The sequence below is a fragment of the Cavia porcellus genome, unplaced genomic scaffold, assembly GCF_034190915.1.
Source record: "Cavia porcellus strain 051 isolate PalLab524CR breed Dunkin Hartley unplaced genomic scaffold, mCavPor4.1 scaffold_1, whole genome shotgun sequence".
NCBI classification, from domain to species: Eukaryota; Metazoa; Chordata; class Mammalia; order Rodentia; family Caviidae; genus Cavia; species Cavia porcellus.
Window position 1 is genome coordinate 129,708,128 of NW_026947484.1, and position 14,049 is coordinate 129,722,176.

Here is a 14,049-nt window from a genome sequence, read left to right on the forward strand (position 1 = left end):
AAATTACAGACAAACAAAAGGTAAGAAATTGCCGGTTGATAAGTTACAAATTGTTATCTTCGAACTAGCTGTTCAGGTTATAGAATTAGAGTATTTAGAATGATATTCAAAAAAGTGACCCTACAAACCATTCTGCTCTATGATCGAACAAAAGCTCCGTAATATGATTATCAGTCCCACCTATTTGTTTTACATCTCAAAGAGAGTAAGGTTAACCATATGAAAACAGAACAGAACATTTAAAAAAGATAAAAAACAATTTAAAGAAATACAGATTTCATAGCAAGTCCACTGGAGATCTTCCTTATCTAACTGTCTCTAGCTTCTTACAAATAGTTGTCCCTAACTTCACCCACTTTATATACTTATTGCATATTATAGAACTAATCAAATCATTACAGGATGATGAAGTCTTTTTAGGTCCTCAAGTTCCAAATTAGGGAGGACAATAGCAACTACCTTCGCATCTCTCATTCTCTTTGTGATAGCCATCCCCATCTCTGCATATGCTGAAGTTGAACTGAAGAAACCAGTCCAATGTCATTCTAATCAGCAAACAATAGATTGCTAGAATTTATATTATAATGCTACAAAATAAGCCTCGGGTTTTTCAGGTCTCTTCCTCAGAGTATTTGTTCCTATCCTCTCTGTATTATAGGGAAAACCAAGTCATAACAAGACAGCAAAACAATTTCCTAGAAAAACATGCAATGGATAAGACGTATAAAACTATAATATAAATGATCTTCTGTAGCTACTATGTTTTCTCTTGTTATTTTCAATAGATTTGTCCACAACACTGGCTTATTATAGTTAAACATACTATCACCTATTTTTATAAAAACTTAACTTTGACTGCATTGTAGTATTTGAGAGCTGTTACTGATTCATACCAGTATGGATATCCTTTACATCTTGTCATGCTCAGAGTAGTTTCCTCTACTTTTAGGGTTGATTCTAACACGCATATTAATTTCAAATAGGATCAGTCAAGGCCAACCAATAGTCTTATGATTCAGATACAATTAAGATCAGTCATAGTAAGACCATGTAAGTAATACAGGATTTCAGCCTAAGTCAATAGGAAAGTAAGGATAGTTACCATGGTATAACCTGCTATTTTTGGTTCTAGAGGTCTGTGTCCTCAAATCTGACATGAGTGGACAGATCAGAACAAATTTAATTCAATCTAAATATGGCACTAGGACTACTGTGTCTTTTAAATCGTTATACACCATTAGCAATGACCTCTGCTTTTTTTTTTAAATATAGTTTCAGAGCTGTCTCTACTAAAGACTAGCTTACCGTCTCTGCCTTATGTTTGCTACTCCACTTTTCTGCTATAATTTGTCCACCTTATTCCCTCATTCCATTGTCTGCCCCGTTCACTGAGGCCTCTCTGCCACTGTAGCTGGAATCCTGATATCTCTTCCTCTCTTTCTCTGTAATGTCCTTCAGCGCTCTCTGTAGGGTTGGATTGGTGGCCACGAACTCCCACAGTTCCTCCTTGTCTTGAAAGTATCTTATTTCTTCATTAATTTTTAGAGAGAGTTTTGATGGATATATGAACTTCGGTTGCATATTTTTTTCCTTCAGGACTTGGAATATTTCTCCCCACCCCCTTCTTGACTTAAGAGTTTGTGTTGATAAGTCTGCTGTTATTTTGATAGATTTCCCGTTATAGGTAACCTGCATCTTTTCTCTGGCTGTTTTTAATATTCTGTTTTTTTGGTGGATTTCTGGGATCTCGATTATTATATGTCTAGGCGTAGATCTGTTTTGGTTGTAGGTAGCTGGCGTTCTGTATGCTTCTTTTATCTGGATATCATTTCTTTTTGCTATACGTGGGAAATTTTGCTTTAATATATCTGTGAATATTTTTTGTATTTCATTTTTGGATGTTCCTGCTTCCTCACTCACATTCTTTATTCTTAGGTTATGTATCTTTTTGTCATCTTCAAGTTTTAGAATTGCTTCTTTCTGGTTCCTTGTTATTTTTAAGAGGCTTTTTCTTTCACGTTCATAAGCCCTAAATCTCTCTTCAAGTTTCAGAAGGTTGTCTTTAGTTTCTGTCAAGGCATTTTGCCAATATTCAATGGAGTTTTTAGTTTCCTGATATTCTCTTTGGATCTGTTTCATGTATTCTAAGTTATGCTTAAATTCTTCTTCAGATGCTTCTCTTTCTTTTCTGATTTCCTCAGTTCTTCCATCTGTGTTCTCTTGGGCGTCAGATGGCTTTTTTTGCGGGGTGAGGAGCATGTTGAGACAGGGTAAAGAGGACGCTATGGCTTGGGATACTTGGGGAAGTCTTCAGGCAGGAGTTTTGACCAGCTCTGCAGGACAGGGAACAAGGCTAGAGGGCTGGGAGGAAGGCATTCCAGGATTCTGTGGGGCATCTTCCCCTGTCCACTGGTCAGTATCCAAAGGCCACAGCAGAGGAGGATGGTTCTTCACTTTTGAACCAGCTTCTCTCTGGGATAGGATCTGGAGGGTCTCCTAGCTTTTCTTGGAGGCAGCAGCTGAGCTGACTAAATCTAAATGGTGGTACTGATAAACTTGCTTGGGCTGTGGCTGGAAACTCTGAAATATTAAGCATGTAGAAATTAAAAGCCATGCTGGAACTTGGGGGACCAACCAAGAAAGCAATGAGCCAGCCTTCCTGGTAAGTGGCACAAGCTGCAGGCACACCAGGGAGAGAATAAGCCAATGTCTCCTGTGAGCCTACTGCAGCACAAGGTGAGAATCAAACATCCTGTCCCCCTCCCCCATTAGCAACTGGATGGTTTCAAGTTCAGCCGAGTTGATAGCAACTAAGATACCCAGAGCAACTAAATGCTTGTATGTTGGGTTGATTATGCTGACCTGGGGCCAGAAGTCTGAACATCTCTTGGGAGGATGACAGTATGCAATATAGCAAATATGGGAAATTTCCTTTTATCTTATCTTTGAAGGCCAATATTACTTTCACTTTTTTACTTTGTTCTGATTGTTTTGCTCTATTCAATATTCTGTTTTGATTGGTTAATAGTGTTCTGTATTTTGGTTTGATTTTGCTATACCTTATTGAATGGACAACTATTGTGAAGACGACGAGATATACTACGTAGTCATTATTGTTATCCCAGTATCCTGCTCTGAAGTTCTGTACAGTTTCACAGCATTATCTTGGTTGGCTTTATTCTGTCTTATTGTATTGTAATATCTTTATTCTGTCTGTTGTATTGTAATATCTTTAAAATAAAATTTAAAAAATACAAAAAAAGAAATTAGTCCTGCCCCAAAAGATCAAGCACGTAGAAATTATCCCCATCCCTGGGGCTGGGGATTTAGCTCAGCGGCATAAGCGCCTGCCTTGCAAGCAGGCAGTCGTGAGTTCGATCCCTGGTACCGATAAAAACGGAAAAAACAAAACAAAACAAAAAAAAAAAAAAAAAAAGAAATTATCCCCATCCCAAATTCCTGATACCCCCATAAAAACTCTGTTCCCATTCTCCTCCTTGTGGACATACCTAGGTAGATGATTTATTTTCTTGCTGATCACCTGTAGGGTAAGTGCATCATTCTGTATGTGATTCTAATAAATGCTTTGGATCAATCAGTTACCCTGGTGTCTAGTGCTACTGCCTTTCCAATCTTAATGGGTCCCACTTCCGCATGGTTTAGGGCCAGGCCTATGTGGGAATTCCCTTGCTATTTCTTTGTCACAGCCCCAGGGCTGTGTTCTGTCCACTGAAACACATGCCAAGAGGAAAGTCAACTACAGATGTGGTGGGGACCCACTTACAGAAAGATTCTGCTCTAGGGGCTAGAGGTTAACTCACTGGCATAAGTGCCTGCCTAGCAAGTGTGAGCTTGTGAGTTTGAACCCCAATATCCAAAAAAAAAAAAAAAAAAAAAACCGAAAGAAAGAAAAGAAAGAGTCTGCTGTTAGATAAAAATATAGAAGAATATTTTGATAATCCTGGAATGCAAATATTCTTTTATACAGTATACAAAAGAATTGTGAAGAGAAATTTGGTGTTACATTATGAAAAATACTTTTTGCAAAGTATTTCACAAAGTAGGATTAGATTTTTAAAAAGGGATTGTATCCAGAATAAAGAAGTGCTATTGATCAAAATAAAAATAAGAAATTTTATGCTATTTCTGTTTTTTTTTTTTGAGACAGGATCTCACTGTGTAGTCAAGGTGACCTTGAACTCTCTGTGATCCTAAAATTACAAGTGGGCATCACCACACCCAGATCTATTATTTCTAAAACTAGAAAATAAGTAGAGGCTTTGATTAGGCATTTCACAGAAGAAAATACCTAAATGATTGATAAATGTGAGAAGGGTTCAATAAGATCTCAAAAGCTGAGCAGGGTAGTACATGCCTGTAATCTAGGTACTCTGGGAGGTTGAGGCAAGAAGATCACAAGTTCGAGTCCAGTTTGGACAGCTAACTGACTTAATGAGATTCTGTCTATAGTTTTAAAAAATACACAAGAAATAGGGATATAGCGCAGCACAAAGACCCTAGGTTCAGTTCCAAGTGACATAACACACGAAGAGAGAGAGAAACGGAGAAAGAAAAAGACCCAAAATCTCAAATTATAGCTCCACCAAGATGGCAGAAAGGACAAAGGTCCCATGGAATTCACAGGAAATACTGGTGGGAGTGTAAATTGGTTCAGCTGGGGAAGGCTGTTTCATACTGCAAAGTAGAACACAGTTTAGTATTCTATTAGTGACTTGTGTTGACTCCTAGTTGACGCGTCACAGCAGCTCTATATGGCTCAGCATTATCTCACAGGCAACTAGAAGGAATAAATACATGTGATACAATCACACAATGGAATAGTGGATGGAAATGAAATTGATACAACATGAATGAATGATACTGAGTGCTGACTGGAAGGAGGTTACACAAAAGAACATATGTCCCAGGTATAGTAGTGCATACTTATAATCCTGTATTTGGGAGGCTGAAAGCAGGAGGTTCATGAGTTTGAGGCCAGCCTGGGCTACATTGTGAGATTTTTTTTTGGTCTTTTTTCTTTTTATTGGTACCAGGGATCGAACTCACGACCACCTGCTTGCAAGGCAGGCGCTTATGCCACTGAGCTAAATCCCCAGCCCCTGTGAGATCTTGTCTTAAGGGAAAAAAAAGAAGATATGCCACATACTCTGCTTAGGTAAACCTCAAACAAGCAAAACTAATTCATAGTATTAAAAGTTACACTAATGATTATTCTTGGTTAGCACAGAGCTTTGGGGGGTGCCTGGAGGTGCTGAATGTTCTACTTTTATCTGGATGCTGATTATCCAAGTTTTAAATTTCTAAAAATATATCAAGCTGTACACTTGTAGCTTGTACAGTTTTTCTGCATGTGTTTTATATTCCAGTAAAAAGATAAAAATCAGAATCATGGAAAAGGGTCATGGTAGGGCCTCATCCATAAACCTCCCTAGGAATCTTGGTGATCTTGGCTGTTCTAGTTTTGGTCTAAAATTCCCCTCAAAAGTGTTACGCTCAGCAATGGAACTTTCAGAAGGTGATTAGATGGTAAGGGCGACATCAATGTATTAAGGAGATCATAATTTGATGGCATTATTGGGAGGGAATGGGAATTTGGGAGTAGTGCTTAAAGGAAATTGACCAGTAGGGTGCACCACCCTGGGGACTATGTCCTGTCCTTGGTCCATTCCTCTCTGGCTCCTTCATCTTTTTCTCGTTCCCAGGGGCTCTGAGGTGAACAGTTCTCCATCATGCCCTTCTGCCTTGAAGCTAGCCACCCATGGACTGAAATCATGGGCCAAACTAACTCTTTCCTTCTTTAAATTTGTCTTCTCAAATATTTGGTTACAGTGACAAAAAGCTGACACCCAGCATAAGTGAGTTCATGGCACAGGACATGGTAAAGCCCATGAAAGATGCTCAGGGCTCTGTAGTAGTTGTATGGCACTGCGGTGAGGGCCATATGATGGCCCTTCACTGAGGAGATTGCATCTGAGCTAAAACAGGCCTAAATTTTACCCTCAGGCAAAAATCTGATTTACAGGAAGACCTGGAGATAGGGCTAGAAAAGATGCGTCAGGCTTGGATTGGCTTGGTTTGCCCGAGGGGAAGCAGTATGAGGTAGTGAACAACCTGTATAAATCTACTTTTCTGCTCCATTTATAGACTTTGGATTTCCCAGGCATACTCTATTCCTATACTGCCATGCTATAATTTTTTAAACAGTTTTCTTTAAATTTATTTCAAATAAAGTCACTTCATACCTATTAACATGGCTGTAATAAGAAAATAGAAAATAATGACTGTTGATGGGTATGTGGAGAAATCAAAACCCTTGTAACTGTTGATGGGCATGTAGAATGGTGCAGCTGCTGCGGAGAACAGCTTAGTGGTCCTCAAAAAGTTAAAACGTAGAATTATGAGCCAGAAATTCCTTTTTGAGGTATTTTCCCAAGATAACTGAAAACTGGTACTCAAACATATTCATGTGCACACATGTATACTGTAGTACTATTCAAGATACTCCAAGGTATTATTATTTTATTGACAAATAAGTGGATAAACAAAATGTAGAGTACCCTTCAAAAAGTATTATCCAGCCACAAAAAGGAATGAAAGTCTAATGCGAGTTATGACATGACTCAAGTGTGTAAATATGCTAAGTGAAACAGGACGGACAAATAATGTGTAATTCCATTTATATGAACTATTCAGGGTAGGTAAACCTATAAAGACAGATTACTAACTGGTGGTTTCAAGAGACCGGCAAAGAGAAGTAATGGTGAACAATTTTCTGATATGTATGAGCTTTCTTTTGGGAATGATAAAAATGTTTCAGAATCAGACAAGTGGTAGTTGCTCAGCATGTTAAATGTACAAGTTGCCGCTGAATTCTCACTTTAAAATGGCTCATTTTTATGTTATATGAATATCACTGCTATATAAATGAAGATGTGAGTAAAACCAATCAGCCTAGTTCCCTTACAGGTAAGAAAGATATTAGTAACACTACTTATCTCACGGGAGATGGTTAGGAATAAAATGATAGGTGCAAAGTGGTCAGCCAGCAACTTATTCAATAAACGACGGCATTTGTTTTCTGACTGCTGCTTGGAGGGCTGCACGGAGGGCTTCATGCCCTTCCTCCTGGCCCTGGAGAAGTGGTTTAAGTCTCTAGGCAAAGGAAGGAGCTGAAAGCGCCTGTCATGCTGACAGAGGCGCGTCCTCTGCAGGCGCAATGGAGCAGCGCAGTAGCGCTGACCCCAGCAGTTCACGCCCTGCAGCCGGCCTGAAACCCGCACGGCCGCTCCAGGTGGGAGGTGCACGTTCGGGCGCCAGGGGGCGCTGCGGGAGTTGTCAGAAACCCGGACGCCTCTACAGAGTACCAGTTGGTTAAATTTGCATCTCAACGTAGGACACATAGCTCAGCGACTCAGCCCTTGCCCAGCAAGCAGGAGTTCCTGAGTTTGATTCTCGGTAACCCCCTCCCTAAAAAAATATTGTAGCTCGACCTATCGTCGACTATGTGGTGTGTGTTGGGTATTCACCAATCGTCCCACAGTGCAGTGGGAGTCTGCAATTTTTCTGTCTGCATCTCCTCTAGAGTTGAGGAAATGGATCCGGCCACTCTTGGAATTATGTCCTGGCAGCCAGGTCTCTGTCTTTAGAGCTGGGTCAGTGTCCAGGCCTCTGCTTTTAGAGCCGGGTCAGTGCCACAGAGGTAGGGCAGGTGGGAAAAGGTGCTGACACAACAGCCTGCGGGTTGACTCTGCTCCTGGCTGAAGGTCTGGGAAGCTGGGGATCTGAGGCATGTCTAGGCCCTTCTGTGCCCTGAAGCCATGGCCTTTCCTTTCCTCTCAGCCTTGTCAGGGGCCAGGGATTTAGCTCAGTGGTGTAAGCGCCTGCCTGGCCAGCACAAGTTTGTGAGTTCAATCTCTTGCACTGATGATGCTTTTGTGGCCCCAGCGGCATGTTCTTTCTGGTTTACGGTCTCTTTCTGGCATCCCAATTGCCTCATTTTCCTCAGTCAACATGCATTTATAGGATCCACAGAAAATCATGGCCTTGTGAAATTGCTTTTTTTGTTGATAATGAATACCAGGACCCAAAGTAGTCTCAGAAACACCCACTGTGTATGACCCAGGGGGACCTCCTTTTTGGTGCCTGGTTTAACCTATTACTAGCTTCCCTGGTGTTTGGAAAGAGTCTTGGATTGTGTCTGGACCTTGGGGTCCTTTGATTTCACCTTACAGCCTCTTGTAGGAAGTGTGGAGCCAGGTTTGATTTGGTGTTGACTGGACTGGAACAAATGTAACTTGGTGATTTGTCAGCTGTGTGTCCTTGGGCAAGTTACTTTCTCCAGCTATCAAATGGGGGAAGGAAGAAGTAACTAAAAGAGATGGATGCATTGAGAATGTGAGAAAACACAGCAGACATGTAACAGGCACTCAAATATTGGCTGAGATTGTTAGTAGAAGCAAATAGGCCCCTCTTTATTTTACTTATTTATTAATTTAATTTTTTTTTGTCTTTTTGAGACAGGGTCTGGCTATGCAGTTCAGCCTGGCCTTGGGCTCACTTTGTGGCCCAGGTTGGTCTCAAACTTGTCACAATCTGCCTGCCTCAGCCTCCCAAGTGCTGGAATTTCAGGAGTGTGCCACCATGCTTAGCTTTATTTTATTTAGTTAGTTAGTTCTTCCATCTTTTCTTGAGACAGGGTCTTGCTATGCTATTCAGGCTGTCCTTGGGCTCACTTTGAGCTCAGGGTGGTCTTGAACTTGCACCAATCCTCTTGCCTCAGCCTCCCAGGGGCTGGGATTACAGGCATGTGCCACCAGGCCTGGTTAGGCCCCTCTTTAAAGAGGAACAAAGCGCTTTCCTAAAATCCATTGTTATACTTAAATTGGTGGTCATGAAGTTTTTGTTCTCCAAGACAACCAAATGCAGAGGACAGGGAGAAGACTGCACTAGGTGCCCGGAGGCCTGTACCCTCAGGCGAAAAGCAGGGAAAGAACTGTTTTCCACTTCTGCTGGCTCAAGGGGAGAAGGCTGGCGAGAGAGCAGAAGGCCCACATCTGTGGCTGGGTCAGGTGGCAAAGGTGGGATAGCTCTCAAATGAAAAAGACAAAAAAAAAAAAAAAAGAAATGGGTAAAATGGGCTGGGTTTCGCTCAGCAGTGTAAGTGCTTGCCTGGCCAGCATGAGGTCCTGAGTTTGATTCTCAGTTAAAAAAGTATCTAAACCAAACCAAACCAAACCAAACCAAACCAAACCAAACCAAACCAAATAAACTCCAGTGTGAAGGACCTTAGAAGAGAATTTACTGGAGAAGTCACAGGCTTAAACATCATGGGAACTGCCAGAGGTCTCATGGTGAGGAGGCAGAGCCCAACATAGCCTGAAGACAGTGTACATTTATCAGACACTATGTAGTATACATGGTGCTGGTCAAGAGCCTTTCTTGTGTGAATAGGTTAAATCTGCAAAACAATCCCTATTGAATTAAATTGTTGTGAAGTCTGAACTTTGTTTTGCTCGCTGCTGAATTTCAGAGTGACTGGCACTATTAGATATCTGCTAAATATGTGGTGAGCGAACGAATTCTGTATGGTATGCATTACTGTATCAGGAGAAAAAATTTAAGGGCAAAGGGCAATTTTTCCAAGGTCCCCTCAACTACCAAAGTCATTTGATGATTCAAACTGAGGTCACAGTGAGAGGGTCCAGTGAGCCCCAGATTCCGTCCCCCTGATGCCTATTTTCATATTATGCCTAAAAGTTTCTCTTCTTCCTCTTCTTCTTCTTCTTCTTCTTCTTCTTCTTCTTCTTCTTCTTCTTCTTCTTCTTCTTCTTCTTCTTCTTCTGCTGCTGCTGCTGCTGCTGCTGCTGCTGCTGCTGCTTCTTCTTCTTCTTCTTCTTCTTCTTCTTCTTCTTCTTCTTCTTCTTCTTCTTCTTCTTCTTCTTCCTCTTCCTCTTCCTCTTCCTCTTCCCCTCCTCTTCCTCCTCCTTCTTCTTCATTTGTAATCTGCTTACTTGGAACTTTTCCTCTCATGGTTATCTGTAGATATTTGTATAATTTACATGAAATACCTTTGGGCACTTAGCTCTACCTACACTTGAATTCTCCATTTATTTCACAGCAAGTTTTATTTGAATAAATCATATATCTGATTTTTAAGTTTTCAAGCTCAAATTTTTTGAGACTTTGAGAACAGAATGACATTTCCAGGGCTGTGCATGTGGCTCTGCGTGCAGCAAGAGCACTGCCTTTCCCATTTGTTCAGCAAAGCTCCAAGGTGAGCTGAGGAGGGAAACAGGAAGGAGGTGAGGGAGAGCGTCCTGTCTCTTCTAAGGTCCTTCACACTGGAGTTTATTTGGTTTGGTTCGGTTTGGTTTAGATATTTTTTTAACTGAGAATCAAACTCAGGACCTCATGCTGGCCAGGCAGGCACTTACACTGCTGAGCGAAACCCAGCCCATTTTACCCATTTCTTTTTTTTTTTTTTTTGTCTTTTTCATTTGAGAGCTATCCCACCTTTGCCACCTGACCCAGCCACAGATGTGGGCCTTCTGCTCTCTCGCCAGCCTTCTCCCCTGGAGCCAGCAGAAGTGGAAAACAGTTCTTTCCCTGCTTTTCGCCTGAGGGTACAGGCCTCCGGGCACCTAGTGCAGTCTTCTCCCTGTCCTCTGCATTTGGTTGTCTTGGAGAACAAAAACTTCATGACCACCAATTTAAGTATAACAATGGATTTTAGGAAAGCGCTTTGTTCCTCTTTAAAGAGGGGCCTAACCAGGCCTGGTGGCACATGCCTGTAATCCCAGCCCCTGGGAGGCTGAGGCAAGAGGATTGGTGCAAGTTCAAGACCACCCTGAGCTCAAAGTGAGCCCAAGGACAGCCTGAACAGCATAGCAAGACCCTGTCTCAAGAAAAGATGGAAGAACTAACTAAATAAATAAAATAAAGCTAAGCATGGTGGCACACTCCTGAAATTCCAGCACTTGGGAGGCTGAGGCAGGCAGATTGTGACAAGTTTGAGACCAACCTGGGCCACAAAGTGAGCCCAAGGCCAGGCTGAACTGCATAGCCAGACGCTGTCTCAAAAAGACAAAAAAAAAATTAAATTAATAAATAAGTAAAATAAAGAGGGGCCTATTTGCTTCTACTAACAATCTCAGCCAATTATTTGAGTGCCTGTTACATGTCTGCTGTGTTTTCTCACATTCTCAATGCATCCATCTCTTTTAGTTATTCTTCCTTCCCCCATTTGATAGCTGGAGAAAGTAAGGAAAGTGAGAGATGCAGAAGGCCAGAGAGCTCCCGAGGCAAGAGACATGACAAGGCAGGGCTCGGCCTCCATGGTGGCTGCTCATTTCCTGGTTTGTCCCTAATTCTTACCAAGTCTCTTCCCTCACCAGCTGCCTGGAAGAAGCCATGTTCAGACATTGCCACTGCTGAGTCTTGCACCTTTACACACGTGGCAGAAGGCGCGAGGGCGTTAGTTCTCTGGGGTTCTCTTACAAGGACCTAATGTCCTTTAGGAAGGCTCTTGTCTTATGACCCAGTTACTTCCTGAATTTAGGCTATTACCCTGACACAATCTAAAATCCTGAGATCTTGAAAGATCAAAAATTTTTTTAATATATTTTTATTTTAAAGGGGTAAAATTAAACAGAACAAAATAGGACATAAGAAAGCAATGTAAGAGATATAAATTTCAAAGCTAGATGACCTGAGATCTTTACTATCTATCATATTGTCTCTTGTTTTCCTCCAAATAGTTGTCCATGTCTTCGCATACAGAGAATTCATACAAAACAACATAGTATAAAACTGATCCAAACAGAATGAGGAAGATATTTTAGATCTTTAGAACCAAACGATAGGGAACTCACTAATGACTGTCGCAGAGTCTCTTGTTCTCTTCAAAACAGCTGTCCATACTTTCATGTATATTAAAGTTCAACAAAACAAAACAGGCAGGGGGAAGGGGTTGCTTGGTTTCCTGGAGTTCCAGGTCCCTGCATGGCGGGGCGTGTATCCCAGTAAACACTGGTGGCTCCCATCCTGGGCCACCAGAGTCTGCCATGCTCACAGCTGCTTACCGGGGGGAAGGAGTTGCTTCAAGCTGTTTCTTTCTAATGAATTGACCATTTCACTGCCCAAGTTCCAAAGTGGCCAACAGACCATAGAAAGACATCTCTTTAGGTTCCTGCTTGAAACCAACAGTGTCAGGAAGCTGCTGGCCTTGATTCAGGGCCAGAAAATCAAAATTCTTAAAGTTTAAAATTCCAAATAATCAGAATCCAAAAATAAAATTCGTGAAAAAAATTACAAGACATTTATACACATTTTCCAAAAGGAATTTATTTGAGAAACATGACATGACAGAACACTTTACAGGCTACTTTCTCCCTCATACAATACAATATTAATATACTGTGCTTTTAATAAGCATAAACCCTATAGTATACAAGTAACAGCTCTTCTGCTGTCTTTCAGAAATGCATATCATCCCTGGGATGAGCCTTCTGGCCCTGGGTACCTTGCCTTTGAAAGCCTCCTGGTCTGGTGTACCTTCCTGCAGAACTGCTCTCCTGAAGAGGCCCCTGTGCTCTGGGGCCCACCAGCCCAGCTTCTTAGAGCTCTTACTCTGCTTATTGTATTCTTATTGTGCTGAGGAGGGAGGAGGGAGGAGAGGGGAGGGAGGGAGAGGAAGGAAAATAAGACAACAAAGATGTGTTATATACCTGTACCAGCTCCTCCCAGTGAATGAAATCATTATGTACTGCAAACATGTACTAATAAAGGGAAATTTTTTAAAAATTCCATGTTAGCAACACTCTATAGAAAGGTAAAAATGTGTTTTTTAAAGTAGTAGCAGTGTTGTACCCAGCATATTCTAGCTATTTTTGAGTTATTATCTTAATATTTTTAGGGGAGAAAGCAGGTATATTTACAAATACATTGAAAGAAAAAAAATTTGTCCTAAATGTACATCCACAGATAGCAACCTACAGCTTAAGTTAGTTTGTAAACAAATAGCAACCTAACAGAGACTACTGTATATTCTTGTAATAAACAGCTGAATCTCAGTAGCCTAGATTCAATCACAGGGTGCCTTAGGAATAATCTTAAGGAATAACCAAATAAATACTAATGTAACAATAATCTTGAAAGGGTTGTTGACCCAGACCAGACACTGTAGCCAGAAAAAGCCTCAGCCGGAATTAGGGAGCTCCCCCTAGAGTCTCCCCCACCCCTAGAGATTTACCTGTAACCCTATATCTCCCCACCCTTCGGAATCTGCCTCAAACGTGTGCCAATGAAATACCTGTGCATCTCTAATGGCCTTAGGACACTGCCCTAAGCTTAGGGTACTTATATTTCCCCATGCCACGTGTCCGTGTGAGAGAGATTGCCAGATTTCAGTGGCCGGTGTGCCAGTCCTCTCTCTCCGTGTTCCCAGAATAAAGGCCTCTTTTGATTTATACTCCTCATCTTTTGGGAATATTTTTCATCTTCTGGAAATAATCCTATCATTTGGTGCCGTGACTCAATTGGCAGGCGATTGACTCTTGGGACACACACGCCCAGTTGGGTCCCCAGCCGATTCACGAACCAGTAACATCGTGGCTTGATTCTGTGCTTTTCCTCCTGCCGAGACACATTTCACCTCTCGCCAGCTGCCTCCACGCACCACCAACCAGATTGATTTAAGGTGAGCACACTCCGGAAGACTCGTGGCACTGGGCCGGGCCCCAGTGGACTGGTCTCCCCCGTTTGCGTGGGTCTCTAGCATTTTCACGTCCCTAGGACAGCCCTGAGCAGGTTTTTTTCTGGGCTAGCCTGTGTCCACACTAAAATTTCTCATGTTCTTTGGGTTCTGATAGTCCAAAGCAGAAATTTTTGGTCCGCCCACACTGAAAAAATACCTCGCTTTCCTTAATAGCCTCGCGCTTTCTCCGGCAAAGCTGCTACTGACCTTGCGCAAACTCCACTCGTACATTTCTCAGTGACGACTAGAATATATGAGTTTTGGAACCTTAGCCC

General features: G+C 41.8%; 1 non-coding gene across 1 annotated transcript; it reads right to left on the reverse strand.

Moving 5' to 3' along the window:
• Positions 1-12,122: 12,122 nt before the first annotated feature.
• LOC111754334 (small nucleolar RNA SNORA2/SNORA34 family) lies at positions 12,123-12,259 on the reverse strand. The gene has a single exon (XR_002789037.1). It is a non-coding gene; the product is annotated as a small nucleolar RNA SNORA2/SNORA34 family (small nucleolar RNA).
• Positions 12,260-14,049: the final 1,790 nt, after the last annotated feature.